The following is a 17,941-nucleotide window of genomic DNA, read 5'->3' as shown; positions in this document are numbered from 1 at the left end:
TGCACTTTACTTTTTGCAGCATGAACTATTTGCATCAATAACTATTTTATAAAGCATTATAACTAGAGCCTAAAGAGACAGTTTTGACCCAGCAAGATCCATGAATTCTCATTTCTTTTCCAGTTGTATCCTAAATSTAGTTTCTATCTGCCATTTCAATCCATATTTTATATGAATAGCTGTAATTCTGCAAAAGCGAAGTCTGTGAAAACCTCCGCTGTCCTTGTCTAGTACTATGTCCTGCTGTAGGCTCTACATTCACATTATCCGTAGTAGAACTTGTCAAATATGATCAGCTTAAATGGAATTGGAGAAGGAAAACTATTCCACAGACTTCAGCAGTAGGGATCAAGTTTTCGTAAAATGACTTTTATTATCTTGCCATCTTTAACTGAAGACGTTTACCACTAGGCTAAATGGCCTGCTTACTCTCACTACATTCTCTCTGATCTAATTAACTTTATTGCTTTTCCATAACAGAATAGGGTAAATAGTACTTATCACATCATGTCCTATAGTTTGGTTATGAGGGCACAGATTAAAAGCCTGGAAAAGCATAGTTCCAGTTTTCTCTGTCAGAAGAGTGTATTGAATCCACATTTGTCTTATCTTGGGAGCCTGCTTTAACCAGTACTGTATAAAAGCAAGAGTGAGAGAGCATCACTATCACCTCTTCTAGACATGTTTTGAAAGCAAGGATAGAGGCGGCTATCTCAAGAGCAGGGTTTGGGCTGTGAACCTTGAATGGGAGGAGGCACTTCTCTGCAGCATGGAGAAATTAACCTAAATACTGGATACGGATTTGATTTAARCCACTCTCCTGTTCTCAGGACTATGTTGGGCTAGCAAGGAGTGGGTCTCTGCTCAAAGTGTAGTTGAGCACTTCCTACACTGTAAGGAAGAATTGGGATGTTCTTCTGGGAGGGTGAACTAAGAGTTAGGCGCCGACCTGCTCAGCACTGTAGCATCAAGTTTGTTTTTTTCTTAATCTAGCCTTAAGTTGTTTTCTAAAGATGACACAGGAAATCTAGTAAAACCAGAAATTTAATGTGTATCTGCCAAGTCACTGTTCTCTGCCATAACCACAAGGCCAACCTTCCTAATAAGGAGCTATAACAGACATGAGTCACTGTGGTAATGGTTCCGCAAAGTAACATTTTACCTTCTAATTTAATAATTGTCACATTACACTTATGTTAATTTCTACTTCTGAATAACATTTTATATTTGGCTTATGATTTTTCCTTCATATTGTGTATTTCAGAGAAACTGCTACAAGAGCTCTATTTCAAAAACAAAATATTTCATAAGAACTGTTTTTAGTACATCTGGAAATACAAAAAGTAGTCTGCTATATTAGTATTTAAAATTTATCATTTTGATATCTTAAAAATATCACTGATATTACATGAAAGCACATAAATACAAGTAGCCTTTTACTAAAATACTATTCAAAAATCTTCTTTATAATATTCTTGCTGTGTGCAAATTTTGGCCAGATGAAGCRACTTCTCAAGCCTGCACATCACAATTGCAGTGACCCTACATTAGTACAGGTTTTGTCACTCATATGAAATGACACATACTGATGTGGGCAGCTATGTTCTGTAGTTTGCAACTTTTATTCCCATTTTAAAAATGGGAAATTTTCCAAATAAAAGCTCCAGTAGAATTTTTCTAGGTGCTGATACACTGGTACCACATAAACCCCACTAAAAGTCCCCATTAAAATAGGAAAACAGAGTACGATTGTTGATCAGTTAAATATTTGCGTAGTTCAGTTGAACACTAAAAGTATTTGTTTATCAAGTTAGTACACTCTGGTATCTGAAATAATAAAGGGGTAAAAGGCATTATCTTAAAACCCACTGTGCAGTAACTGTTGGGAAATGTGCTGTCTTTTTTAAGCGAAGACAGCTGACCACTAGGCATATTTAACACAATAGAAACATTGCTGGTTTTAGTCTTTACTGAAAATGTATTCTGAGTTAATCGAGTTTGCCTGTAAGCAAACATCTCTAGTCCTCTTGCTAACCAAACCAGGAATTTTTATGTCTCTCTTATATATTATCAGCAATCTTTAATGGAATGTCTTTACAGCTACGTAATCTACCAGAAGTGCCAGAGAAGCCTGTCCTTTTGCCCCCTTATTTATACCTGGCTGCTTTAGAATCATTAACAACTAATGACACTAAAAACTGTGGTAGGTCAAACAGATATAAGGATATTGTTTGTACCTTTTTAGAAACAATTTACCAACTGCCCTCAAATCATCCCTCTTAATTTTTTCTAGTAAAGACCATACTATTTTCAGAAATGGAACATGGCAAACGTGTTTAGCTGAACTTAGAAATCCACCCAAGCATTTGCTACTGAAAGGATATTTCAGGCTACAATGACATATCTATTTTTCAAGGATAATGACTGAAGAGTCATTAAAGTGAAAAACAAATTTTTCTATATTTAGAACTAACCGACATTAAAAAGACTATTATTTTCATTTCAGAAATATTTAACAGTCCCACTCTGAACAGGGCTCTGATGTGCTGAGCGATCTGTATGAATAAAATGTACTTCCCATACTTAGGTCAGTATTACTAGCCTGAGTAAGAGAAGAGATATTTCAGCAGTATCTTTGAAATACAAGCTAGAAATTTATTTTATGACCTAGTACACAGAATATAAATCAAAACACTTCCATAAAATCCAAATGGATTTACTGAAGTTGTTCTCCATCTTCAGTATCCTTTTCTTTTGTTCACTCTTCCCCAATATGTGTATTATTTGAGAGTGAAAGAGCTTATTTTTATATTACTTTATCACAAAGTTTTGTTTAGATAATATTATGTTTCCATATTGTACTAAAAATGAAAACTAAGCACACTTTTGCTAATTGAATCTTAAAATGTCCCAGAATACCACAAAGGCCAGCCCTTCACAAAAATGATTAACAAGTTTAAACCCCACACATTCTAAGTGCGCTCAGATGCTCTTCCTCTCTAGTAAGGATAAAAACAAGCAATACAGCTTACAATTCATTATTTTACGTTCATAGTTATATTCAAGATATTCAATACTTATGCTGAACAGTGGTAACAGAAAACTCAGTAACCAGTAGCATGCTCCAACTTGAATTCAGACTTTGCCAGAAATAATGTACATGCCCTCACATTTGCTGCATTTGTCGAATTGTGTTTTTTCCTACTATAGATACATTTTATTTAAATGTATGCTGCATATTTCCATTTCATGTGACAAGATGCTTTGCCAAGTAGCACAATCATGTACCAGATTATGAGAGAGCATCACTTGGTATTACGTAATGTTCTAAATAAGACAGACTGACTTACAGTTCCTTTGTGGGTATCTTTCATAAGGAGTAGGAAAAGATTTATCTGCTGCAGGAATCTTACTGAATAAATCCCCTGTGAAGACCACAGCACTCAATGAAAGCCTTTWGCTTGCAAGTTACATTGCATGTATTTACATATATACAGATAATAAGTGTTGCATTAAGATATATCAGGTAAATGAGTGACACTACTCATACATACATAAATATTTTATAGGTTGATCCAAATCCTATTGAACTTAATTGTTCCTATATTAAACTTCCTTAAACAAGCTTTTAAATAGGCTTTACCTATTTATTTATGTAAGATAAAAAATGAAGGCAAGAACGGTATTTGGGGATTCCAAAGGTAAACAGAGGAAAGAAGACAGGAGGGATCCTCTCTCACCCTTTTTCTCTCAAAGCTTCTACGAGCTTTAACTGAAGAGATTAGGAAAGTGTATGAAATCCTACTGACTCAATATGACCTCTGCTGGCGAGAGTCCTAAGTTAGCAGAAAGCAAATGTACAACTCAAATTTAACCTTTGAAAGACCTGTTTACCTGATCATATATTAGCTTTGAATAGGGGTCCATTTGTATCCTGTGTATTGCAATAAATTTCAGACCTCAGCCGGGAGTGTCTGGCACTTGTTGTTTTAGACTATGAGAAGATTTACAGTAAAATAGAAAGCGAAATTTAACCTGAAGATTTTTATTTTTGTAAATAGAATATATTCAACAAGTAAATTTAGTAGAGTACTTTTATACCACAYTAAATATCAGCAATTCAATAAATCACCATAAAGACTGTAATAATTATGGTGTCTCTCAATAAATTCTCAAATAGATCTGCTATGTGCTTGTCAGTCAATAAAAATATCTCTTTCACTTAGATAATACCCCTTTTCTTTTATTATATTAAAGTATATACACCAACCTTTTAGTGTAGATATGTTGTGGAGAACAAATGACTGACTATTCCTTTACTTCTTTCAAGTTTGTGGAGTTTTAAGATGTATTTTAACTGATTAACAAAGCTAGTGACAATGAAAGTATTGTTAATACTAAAAATATTACAGAATTTTATGTTGAGAAACCACTATTTTTGGAGTTGTGAAAACCATCTGCCAAGTCACTTCATAGAGTGATAAAAGGCACTTAGAACGTTATTGTTACCTAATTCTTAAGTAAAATAATGGTAAATGTTCCTCTCTCTTCATTAGCATTCAATATTAGCATCCAAAATTCAAGTATATATAACTACATATACATATATATATGCATATATGTATGTGTGCATATATATATTTATATATACGTAGGTTATTTCAGGAGTTACTGTTACTAATCTAATAGCTTATGGATTTTCAATACTCTGACTCTTCTAAATTTAAGACTGATTGGAGAAAGAACAGCAAGTGAAACAATAATGGAAACAACTGGAGTGTGTTCAGTAGGTTTTGACTTATTATCGAGAGAGTTTTCTAAACTACGGAAGGATAAAATGTCATTTATGAACTAGATTCATCAAAAAGTTAGACACAGGTCATAAATAGACATAGGTCTGTAAGTCCTATTCAAACTTTTGCTGTTTGAACATTACCCCAAAATTTCAGTCTCAAGGTCTGACTGTGAAAGTGCCTAAAATCACTGCATGTCAAAGGTTCTGTGAGTTAAGATTTCTTAGTAGTGAAAAAATTACTTTTTGTCACACCTTGAAAAGCCCAAAATTTAATTGAATTGAGCAAGCAGTTGCTTAAGAGGTGGAAAATGAACTCAGTAAAGTTGCAGCTGTATTTAGATTCTAAGTAAATTCTGATATGGCTAACAAGAGCCTGAAAAGGAAGTTTGTGAGTATGGTTTGACTTCAATGCTAGGTCCCTGATGAGTAATCTAACAACAGAAATTTGAGCATTAGGTACTTCTGCCACGTTTTACGAGAAAAGCTCAGGCACACCCAAGTGTAGGATTCTGGATTCTGATGGAAATTGCCACCTAAATTATTGACAGGATAGGAAGGACAGGTCTTCTACGTGCAGCACAGAATACGTAATTAGCTTTGCATGTCTAAATGTGCAGTGTGCAGTGCCTTGCAGAGTTATTAACTCACATAGCAGAAGTGTTGTTCTGGGACTAGCTAGCTCTTCACCTAGCTTAATTAGCTGTGTTTTTCAGGTGAAGTACTGCATTGAAATGGATATCCTGCTTCTGACTTTGGATCTAGCTTGTGGCATGTGTGGACTAATGTCCACAGGGATATTAGTCTAGCAAAGAGGTTTGGGGGTGACTATGCATCTGACATACAATCCTCTTTCAGACTCAAAGTTAGGCCTAAGGTCAGTAAAGTGGCAGTCCTTAGCATTCCTCTTCTGGGTTACATAGTCCCCTATTTGGTATATTTGCTGTAAAGAATCCTGCCTTATGACATAACCTGAAGTCTGACATACACTGGCATACCTGAGCCAGTTTAATATAGGTAGCAAGCCTCGAATACGAAACAGAAGTACTCAGGCTTCAGAACATGCAAGGCAACAGCATATTAAAGCTCTAAAGAGTGCACACTGGTTGCCAGCATAAACTAAAGCCTCTTTGCTATACTGTTCATCATAATAGCTGGATTGAGATACGACAGAGTATGTTCCCAACTTCATTCAACCATGTTCCTATACTTAAACACTGAACTCTTTGCTTTTTGAAGGAAGATTGGATACGTAACTCAGATTCTGTAACAGTTGGATATTCTGAGAGGAAGAGATGCAATACCTAAATTCTTCATGGATTTAGTCCTAGGTCCATACCTGTGCTGCCTATGCACTGAGCATGTACAATTGAGTATTTCAAGCCACATATAAGTCAAAAAATCAGTGTTTTGTGGCCATTTCAGCAATTTCAAGACAAAACAAATCACTTGCTACCATTGTTCAGAGTCACAGTTACCTATTTTAAATAGATCTTAGTTATAGTTCATTCTATTTTATTCACTTGGAAAAAAATACTGAGAAATTGAATTTTGATAAATTACCAAGAATGTATTTTATCAGTAAAATAATTCTATGACTATTATATAGAAAGAAAAATTTGAACCTATGGCTGAAAAATGTTCATGCAGCAGCTAGTAGGGTTAAATTTTTGTACTGGTATTTTAAAGAATGCAAGGGATAATCTTTCCATTTACAATAATCTGGGAACATGGTGACATTAATCTCATGCTTATAGTTTCTGACAGCATGGACCTTTGTAGTAACTAATAACACTTTTTTCAGTTGCTGTTAAAATTAGCTTAGTCATGGTTTCCAACTAATACATCTCAACTACATGCCCACATAATTTTATTTGTTAATACAATGTAAATAATAGCTCTTGTAAAATAATTATTGTTTTCTAACATATCAACTAYAATCTTTTTAATGCTTGACAAAAATCCTAAACAAGGCAGACATTTTCCCCAAGAGAAGGAAATGATGATACTCAGAAAAGTAACAGTAAGACACATCACTACGTTCCACATTAACAGGAGACCTGTTCATGATGCATGTTACCATGTCACAAAGTTAAATAAAGATGCAAAAGTAGGTTGCTTCCCTCTCTTAGCAAATTTGTTTATCTCACTGCTACTAAGGACAGAGATGTTTTTATTAAACATGCTGAAATGTGAACATGCTGAATCAGCAAAACATTACAGCAATTGCCTGTCTTCTTAAGCACATATGCAATGTAAATTAATGAAATATGAATATATTTTGTATGTTCAAAATAATCCCCTAGAAAATATAAATCAAAATATTTAACCAATCACAAATACTAAAGAGTTCATATAACATTTTATACTAAAGAACTTGGATATTCTGGGTTGGTCCAAGATTTAGGCTGATCCTATGACTTTTACAGGAGTTTGGCATGCCTGAGAAGACAGGTCAATCAAGAAATCATTAATGAACTTTATTATTTAAGAATGTCATCAAATCAAGTTTGCAATTCAAACATTACAGTGATATTGCATATACTGTTGTTATTAGGACTCCATTGTCTATGAGACAGAATTATATCATAATACTTGTGTGTTTTCCAGTAACTGCCCATCCTCTACTGATAGTACCCCATCCATTAAAAGAAAATACACCTCCATCAACAACCTCTCTCTGTTACACAAAGCTCCTTAAAAACAGGCCAAAGGAATAGGACAGACTATGAAATCCAGAAACAACGCATTTTCTTTCTACTGTTGGATACAAGTTGTGATAAGGCTGTTCTATAAATCACTCTCTTCACTGTCTCTTTGCCACGAGGCCACCATACTTCTATGAATAACACATAGCCAAGCATACAGAAAGGTGCTTTAGAATATATGTTATCAGTACGCCTTTAGTTTCATTTTTAGCACTGTCTGTCACAGAGATGCCATCTGAACTACTGACCGTATCCCACAACGAGTGCAATGTTTCACGTCAGGCTTTCACGGAGTTTGAATTCCTTCTAATAACAGCAATTCTGACTTTTCTTTTCAAACATGTTTCAGAATCTAAACTTCATGTTCCGACTTCAAAACACAAGTAATGTGAACAAATATCTTCCTATTCTGTAGGGACTGGGATTTATGATAAAAGAAAAACAGGCACTAAGAGCAATGTATGCTCCATGCTTTAAAAAGGAGTAGTCAGCTAAACCAGTGTAGTGATGGAAAACAGAGCGGCCTTTGATAGATGTGTAAGTATATATCTCTTCATCATGAGAAAAGGAAACATTCTGGAGTTGTAGAAAGTTCTGAAAGCTCTAGCACTAGAATTCGTTTCAGTTCAATAAACATCAGGAATGCAGTGTACTAATAAACTGTAAAAAGAGATGGAGGAATGAAGGGAAAAAAAACAAGGTCTAAGTTTACTTCCAAAGGATATCGACTAATTTTATTTAAACCCTAACATACTTCTCAGCTTTTTAGGGCCCAAATGTGTGATTATGTTTTACTAAGCCTCCTCCCCACCCCCTCCCCAGCAGAATAAAGATTATTACTCATTTAACTCAAAATACCATGAAATATTAAGTTTTTGATTTAAAAACTCTTTCTATAATTTCAGTTGTATAGATTTTTTCCACAGAAGAATACCCAAATCCTTAGAATTACCTGTGCATCTAAATCCTATCTAGGCACATAATTCCATTTTTGATGACAATGACGTGCCTAAATATCTTAGCTTCTTATGGAGGAGATGGTCTTTAAAATTTTCTGTACATCATTTTCTGTCATTTTTGTTGGGGAACACTTCCTACGTGATCCATTTTTATGTTATGCAAACTTAAAGGAAGGTTCCACACCCTTTAGCCCTTAACAACTATTTTTTTTCATTAGGAGTATTCACAAAATATTCCATAACGAGTGTTTTAGAAGGTAATTCTTTTTCAACTCCAAAACTGTGTAAACCCAGATCATAGTCAAATCAGCRTATGAATTTAAAGCATGTTCAAACTGGTGAATTCAAGTCGTCAAAATCACTCTTTATCTCAGATTCCTGKCATCTTGAACACGGAAACTGCATAAGCTTAATTGCCTATTGATATTTTTATCATTTGGGGGTGGGGGTCATAGAAGAATATCTACCCTGATGATAGCTTGTTTGACACTATGTAAGAACTGTAAGAGCAGGTCAGATAGTAAGGTATGATAGGGTCATTTTCTGTTATACCAAAATTCAAAAGAACATAGTTACACTGGAACGTAAAATATGTTCCCTACCTATGTAAAGCAGATTTGAAGAATGACCTGAGATCATCTAGTGTGGATTCAGATCAGCTGCACAATTATTTTACAGTTCTATGGGCTTTGTATTTTCTACTCAAAATATTGTTACGAAATCAGCATATTTTCCTGAATCTGATCTGTTTCCATTTTATATTTAGAGACTACTTGTGATAAATTTTGCATAACTAACACAGATGTTTAACATCTTCAGTAATTCGATAATTTCTTGGACCACTATATCTCATAACAGTCTGTGCTTTTTAGATAATAACTGTATATTATCATTACCATAATTTTTAAATTTAACTTTGCAGGAAAAGAACAATTTATCTGAATGAGAAAGGATATCTGGACTGACAAAAATATAATATACAGACTGAATTTGGATGACTTATGAAACTTCCCTATCTACATGTTCCTATCTACATGAATACTCCCTAGATTTTTCTTGTTGTTTATGAAAAAGTGGCCAAAATTTCAAAAATGTAGGGAAAAAAACCAACCGTATAGGTCAAACTCTACTCTCACTTATACCAAAGCAATTCTGATTTTACTAGATGAAATTGCAGAYAATAAAAAGGAACACAGGACCTAAATTATTACTTCCTGATAAGGAAGTTCCTGAAAATTATTCCCTTAAATTTCAGAGCTGGAAACAAGACGTCTTCCTATTCTAAGAAAGAATCACTCTTTCTTAGAAACAGTCTCTGGCCCGGTTTAACATCAGCCATGTCATTTCAGCTGAAAACTATTCTGCAGCTGGGGAGTCCAGAATGTTGTGTACTTCTGTGTCAAACCCAAATGCTGTGTTAAGTGAGTAAGAATGTGCATAATTTTAGGGATTCGTTTTCAGTATATACTTCACTTTCCCCTCTCCAACAAGCATATTTTCCTTGAAGGTAGTCAAGCATCTTCTATTAAATTTGGGTACAGCCAGGTACACAGGTGATGAACAAATCAAACAGAATGTTTCACAGGCTAAAATTACATCTCGAGCCCGATTTTTAAATCATGTACATGTACGCTTAAACTTAGCAACCTGATATACAACTAACAGGCTTTTGTTAATAGGCAATTTATTAGCGTTGGATCTGGACAAAATTTATCAAAATTATTACCTTCATGAATGTGAACTTGTGTTTTTTTTTTTTTTAACTGTGACTATTAGTATGCCAAATCCATGAGTTTCATAATAGTTATATGACAGATATTCCACTAGCCATAGGCCTGGTTGGAAATCTCAGTCCATTTAAGAAATTGATTTAATCTATCTCTTATGTTATTTACAAAGGATTATCCACGTCATACTTGACAAGGTATGTATACTAACATAAAATAAAACASGGCTGGAAGTCAGGCTTCCTATCAGAATTTGCGGAATACAAGATTTCATACATATACAAAGAGTGATTTGACCAAACTCCACAATAACAGAAGACTACCAGGTTTTTTAATTATTTATTCTTGAAAATATCAGCCTCAATAGGCAGGCTATTTCTGAGATATTGAAAATTATCATGTTTATACTTGACTTCCTGTACATCCTCTATTTTTTTTAAAGCATTTTAACGACTGAGTGCATTGTCTTTGGCTTCTATTCAGAAGCTAGAAATAATCCAGAAGTTTATTTATAAAATTTGATGGCTTGCCTCTGTATTCTGACTAAGGAAAGACTGAATTTGGCAAGGTGAGCTGAAGAATCGGCTTTCCCTAGACAAACACACAGGATGCCTGCCACCTGAGAAAATCTCCCAGGAAGAGAGATTTTTCTTTAAGCAGAAATGAGAATCATAACATAATTATGTTATGACTAGCATTATATAATAACCCATCYCAAGATATCTGTTAAAACAGAAGCAAATCCTTTCTAACTGACTTAGCACGGCATGTTACACTTTGGGAACAGGTGAACTAGCATGGGTGAAATGAGAACCAGACCTCATCTGATATTTGTGCAGAACTGTTTTTAAACTGGAATAAAATCTTAATTTATGTACATAGACAAATTATATGTAAACTAAGTGCCTTCATATACAGTGGAAACTATGTACTCCTATTTTTGACAGAGTATTTCCTTAATGGATAAACTGCTGAAAGCACTATTTTTCGAGAAGAAAAACAGATCGTTTCTAATGATGTGTGCTTAAAATGATTGCTTCAATTTAACGATTAACTGTACTGATATATCTTGAATATTATGCTAGTACTACTTTGTTATTCATGAAAATAGCATGTCTCAACAAAATAAATTAAGAACATGAGAAAGGGCTAACTGGAACTACCACAAATTTTACAGCACTCATAACTGTTTCATGTCATTAAGCCAAAGCTGCTGACATAAGACAACACCAATCTCCCTAAATTTGTGAATCTTCTATGACACAGCTACTAGAAACTTTAGACAGGAGAAATAATTTCATACGTGTTAGGAATTCTAAGATGACACTCTYTCACTAAACAAGACAAAGCAGTCTTCTTTTATATGATAAAAAAGTATATAAACCTAATTCTATACTTAATTAATCTGTGAAAAGAACAGTAAAATGATACTTCTAATGTAACTAATTTTGGACTGAATACTGCAGTGGTTTTAAGCGTCTAAAAAACTTCAGGTTGTATTTTATATATTGTAAAAGGTTGAGGGTAACACAGTTAACTTTAAGTGGTGTCAATATAGTCATCACTTCTAAAGTATCCTGTCCTTAATTTTAATGAGCCACCAGTAATAACTGCCATTTCTAGAAAGAAATGACAGAATTGCTTTAATCCACATACCTGCAATTCCCAAACTCAATATTTTTATACAAAATAGAGACAACAACCTACCTTTTCTGAGCTGTTTAAGAGTGGTCCATAAAGTCTTGAGTGTACCCTTACTCTTTCCTATGAAAAGACTGGATTTGGCAAGATGATCTGAAGATTTATCTTTTCTTAGAAAAATACCAAGATGCCTGTCACCAAAGAAAATCCTCCTGGGAAGAGGAATTTTCTTTAAGCAAAAGCTAGAATAATTATGTTATGATTAGTAAAACATAATAATATAATAACATAATAACCCATCTCAGAGTATCTGTTAAAACAGGAGCAAATACACAGTTCTAGTCTTTTTTAGTTTTCAGTATCAAAAACTCATGCATATGATTAAACATATATCTTTCCAAACTGAGGCCAAAGTGATACCTTTGTCCAATAAGATACTATAATTTATATTTTAACTATTCTTTTATTGGTATCAGATAGAAAGTGGGATTCTGATTGTAATCCATTTTTGAGATGCTTTGATAGTTGTACATTTTGGAAGCCCTAGTGACATTGTTGCTGGCAGCTCATGCCAAACATTCAGTGGGAAGTTGGCATTTGCTTTTTTTCCCAAGAGTTTATAGAAGTCTGGATGTTTACATTGCTGTTATCTCAGGAAGTAGGCTGGGTTGTCTTTCAGCACTATGGTTCATTGACAGAATGGAGGTTTGGTGTTTTGGGGAGTGCTTACTTCAGGAAAAAGGGGTATTAGTATTAGTATTGATAATTATTGGTATTAGTAGAAATTACAATAATGAGGCCCTGCAACTTATTTTTAACCAATTTTGCTGAAATTATCAGAAATTATTTTTTACTTTGTTCATCACTTTCCGCATTACTTATTGTACTTTGTTCTTCTGTATAAAATGCTTGATAAATTTAGGCTGATTATTGCTCAGCATTATATAAAGAGCATCTATTCTGTAAAATATGATTATGCTCAAACTCCAAAATATATGTCTATTGATTAGGGATAAACAGCTGTCCACAGTACTACAGTAACATATATATACTATATATAAAATATAGTGCATATATATGTATATAAGAGACTGTAATGGGAGCTAAACTACTGCTGTTCTCTTACTTAAAACATTTTTGTGTTATATTTAAACAAAATTTCTGGTAAAGCTGTGGAAAAGGGAGAGATGAATCTTTAGAATGTGTATTCTTTTACTTGCCTATCTGTTTTTAAGTCCCTTTTTTGATCCCGACTACTTTTATTTACTTATTGCAACTAGTAAAACTGCCAAGGTYTTTTTTGTAACTATGGAGGTTTCTGTGGGGTGTCCAGTGCCAGAAGCTCTCAAGTTTACAGGCAGGTGTATGAATAGGACATTCTGAATGCTGGGCTTCTAAAATAAAGGGAAACTATTCTATAGCAAAATAACATATTTAGAGGTGATGTTCAGACACTTGATATAGAAGATCCAATAGAGAAGGATTTTCTCTATGTTAACTGCTATTTAGATTCAAGAAATACTGAAATATTTCATGAGAAAAACTGAAAAATAAAGCAGCTCTGTATTCTTTTATAATTATTTTAGAGAAGGGTACTCCTAATGAATAACACAAAAATTCTAAGCAAGGTATGAATTACAGTGTTAAGAGACTAGTTATTTCATAAGAGCCTTTTATTTACAAAAAAATCAGAATATATGTAAGGGATTATTAACTCCTAGAGATCTCATTCCCTTTTTTCCTAGAGCAAGAAAAAATCTCACTGTCTTAGCAGGATGTCCTGAAAATTTTCTATGGAAAAAGCTTCCTAGGACTTCTAGTTCAGCTCTATCAATGCTGTTATGTTTTTGTATTTAAACTCACTTGAACATCTCAAGGATGCAATTTCTGTCCTTATGTTCACAGTTKACTTTATAATAATGATGAAGTCAAGATTTAGCAACGGCACAAAGCCTGTGCAGTTATTTGAACAAATTTGGTTTCAAGATTTAAAAAAGTATTGTTCAAAATTTTTATTAAAACACTAGGGAAGTTCTTTTGACATAAAATAACATTTTTTGTATTTCATTCATGTTTAAATTTCATTTAGAGGCAGAAAAAGTTGATTTGAAAAATACCAACTATTGCCACTTCAAAACAGGTCAGATTTTACTTTTAAATTATATATTTGTTTTAAATACTTTTTGGTTTTCTAACAGTACGTTTGTTCTTCATTTCAACAAAAAGTCAAAGAAAAAAATGAAACATGATTTATTTCACTATTTCTTATGGAAAAACTAAAGCTATTTCTAGTGGAGAAAATATTCAGTGATATGCCTGTCAGGAGACATCAAAGTTACTTTTGGAATTTAGACCTTTTAAAATCAGATTTCAATTTTTTTTTTCATTTTCTTCACTTTAGAAGTCCTCATTCATGAGGATTAGCAGCCTAAATTTTGCTAATAAAACTTCTTATGTTAGTATTTGGCATGTTTTAAAGTTTTTTTAAATCTTACTTCCTCATTTTAATATCAAACAAATTTCTGCCTTGAGTAGTCTTTGGCAGCATTTCGCAGTAGCCAGTTAGATTCTGCAAATACTGATTGAGAGATTTTGTAGATAAAACAACACAGTAAATACAACTAATGTAATGTATTTGCTCTAAGATCGTTTCCACAGAGGTTTTAATGTCTACATATTCCCTTCTGGAGATCTCATTTTACTGTTTTTCTCTTAGGCAGAAAGCAGCTCTCAGAGAGTGTCAGACAACAGCAGAGTGTGGGTGTGTTTTTCAGTCACTGTGATAATCTATGAGTATTTTCCATGGAAAAAAATAGTCTAGAGAAAATACAATTAAATCAAAACCAGAAAATAATTCCATTTCCAAAGGCACCTGAATCTGGAATAGGGCTGCTGAAATTAGCCAACATATCTCCTTATTATTTGTGGATAAGTAATAAAACCTGGGCTGAACATGAAACTATTCTAGCAAGTATCACAGAATCGCTATGATGTGTTACATAATATTAAATATTATGTCCATGTTCTCAGTAACAACAGATGAAATGTGTTGGAATAATGTTTTCTTCCTATACACTAACAAATTTTATGTTAAGCTGAAATCATGTCTTGACGTTAATTCGACAGTCAACAATGTATTTCTTTTTAAACAAAATTCAGTACATTTCTTTAAATTGTAATGTAGCTACCTCTGAGACTCCACATGCCCTATTTGCTCTTCACACTGGTCTCCTTCAGGCAACACAAATGGATGTTTTGCATTTTTCCCTGGGAGGATGGCTGTTCTACTCTACTTAGGGAAAAGCATGTAGGGGCTGAGAATTAGAATTCAGCAAATTAAACTAGACAGTGCTGCCTTAAACACAGCTCTATTTAGTATATCTAAGTATCTAAACATTTTATGACTTCAAATAAGACAAGAGTCCTTTCCTATAGTCTAGGCTGTTTCATGTTCCTTCCAAAGCATTAATTGCTTCTAAAATAAGATCTTTTCAGGGACAACTGAATAATTTCCTGTCACATCCATATCTGACTCTTACCAGTACACTCAGATGGAATTTGGTTATCAGCTGGGAAATGCAGACTTATTAAACTTGGGTCTGTACTAGAAGGTATCCTGCATGTTGTTAGAATCAGACAATACCAGAAAGGACACAAACATTAATGGCATAGATATGCAGCACTTTTAAAATATTTACCCAGCATGACATTTTTCATTAAATTTGTACTTTCTGTCTGAGTAATAAATGCTAAACCAGACTTTTCAGTACTTCAGCCAATGTGACAGAATCTTTCCCTACAGAGTTTGGGAAGCCTTCTAGCCATAATTCTTTCCTAAACAGAAAAATCTTTCACACCACAGTTCTCCCTAGACATTTTATATCACCAGTGGTTACTGGTAAAGTCCAGAAGAAATAACCATAAACAGCAATCTTTCTTAGCTACTACAGAAGCTGTGATCTTTCTCCCTCCTGAAGGAGGGAGGGTGATTTAAAGAAGAAAGGTATTAGGTAGAAAAAAATTCATATGCAGAGTGAGCTACACTGCTGGAAGTATAATTTTAGTGGCTTCAAACTCTGCTATGTGCCAGTCTCTCAGAGGAACGCAGACAAATATTGGTGTTAGGTGTGGTTGTTTGCCTCCATTTACAATGGTTTTTTTTCTTTTCAACTGGTGACAATATCTGGAATCCTTGTTTAAAATAGCTCCAGAATGTGATTAATGAAATAAGTCTTCAGTATTTAAGAATATTCTCATTATAGCAGAGAACATGCGTGACACCACTGAGAGTTAGCCTTGTTATTCTAACAACAAAACATTTATTTATCACTGAAGGCTCTGTTACATAAGACACTGTACAGAAAAGTAATATAGCAAATGGTTCCTGCTCTACACAGCTCAAAATCCAAAACAAAAAGGGAAAATAGAAATGTAGAATATATAAATGGAAAGGAATAGATTTGCAACATTTATAGTTTTAGAAAAGAATGCATTTCAGCTATTAGGCGCACAGCAGAGAAGATTAAAGGAGGAATATTTCCACATAGAGGGAGTGACAAGGGAGAAAACACTGATGTATTTGAAAGAAAAATGGGCCAATGATTAAAGCTAATGTCATTCACTTTGGAAAATTCAAGTTTAAAAAGTAAGTAGATTTGATAGTAAAACTACAGATAATTGGTGACAGCCCTTATATATAAGGGCAAGGATGGTATTGGTGGCAGSAGACACCTCTTGTCAGGCATCTGATTCACTCCCATCGTTTCTCAAATCAATATTGGGAAAAAACATAGCACTGAAAACAAACTCATTATCTCTTCAGCAACCATCAAGAGAGACTTGCATCAAAACATACTAGCTAACTATAATATCAGTTCCCACGACAAGGAAATAATGACATTAAGTCTAATATCTTTGGTCACCTTGCTTGCTTAGTCYTCACATTCAAGTAATAATTTCCTATGTCTGTCCCTATATTTGAGCTAAGAGATTTGTTTTTCAAAACAGAAATCTCAACATTTCTATCCAAAAAGTTGTTCAGAAATACTTCTCAGTTGTCCAYGAGTTTAGATGCAGACATCTGTCACCTAGTGAAGACTGTATCTCCAATTCAGGCTGCCATGTTTCWGAGAACTAGATGCATTAAGAATGATCACCAAAACATCTGAATGGACAGTCTCTTAAGCTGGCCTAGAAGCAGGATGTAATCCTAAAGCTGTACGCTCCTTCTCTGGGAGTAGGATGATAAATTCCAGTTTTCCTCACATGTGTTTGGAGCAAGGGAGATCCAAAATAGGAGTAAGTAGAATATACAGGTCTTATGTAACACATTGCCAGTGCCTCAAGGGTTAGTTTAAAATACTACGGACCTAACTTCAAAACTAACTTTACCTAATTTGGCACACAGATTTCAGCTCAGGTCATTCATGTTCCAGAAAGTGTCTTTACTGTAAGACTTAGTAGTGATCTGGACTTTTAATGTCTGATATTTACACCATTTGGTATAAATAGTTGACCAGCACCTGGAGTGATTCTGTTCTAATCTCTGTTTTCATACTTGTGGTCTGCGCACGCCTGTGGAATTGAGTGCACTGAGGAAAAAGGTGCCCAGGCTGGGACTCCTCCTTAGGGACTTGGCTTCAGTCAAGGCTCAGATAAGAGTGGGCTGGAATCAGAAGTGACGCAGTGAACACAAACTCCCAGGCCAACACTCAAATGCAGAGAGGATGTACCTGCCTTTGGAGAAAGGTGGCAGATAGTGATATCAGTGCTGCCTAAATGGGCAATTAAGTGCCTAAAGTGGGCTACATTATCACTAAAGTACTTTTGAGAAACCTGGCAAAGTGAAAATCCAGCTATACATCTATCTCCAGGTATCTTCTAACTGAAACATTGTTTCATGATAGCTTTATTTTGGTCATATTTTGACTTTATCTGTTCTTTTCTCAGGCACAGTATTTGTTCTAGTAAACTCTGATAAAAAGAGGTCAACTGTGCTGTTTATGTAACTTCTATTTCTGTCTTATTCATGTTCCAACAGTACCATTACACTTCGCAATACTTGAGCACAGGATTATGAATTCTTGGTTTCTGGCATTTCTCTCAAGATTTTTG

This window comes from Rhea americana, unplaced genomic scaffold (genome assembly GCF_003343005.1).
Source record: "Rhea americana isolate MKP2758 unplaced genomic scaffold, rheAme1 scaffold_34, whole genome shotgun sequence".
Classification (NCBI taxonomy): Eukaryota; Metazoa; Chordata; class Aves; order Rheiformes; family Rheidae; genus Rhea; species Rhea americana.
This window is presented reverse-complemented; position numbering follows the sequence as displayed.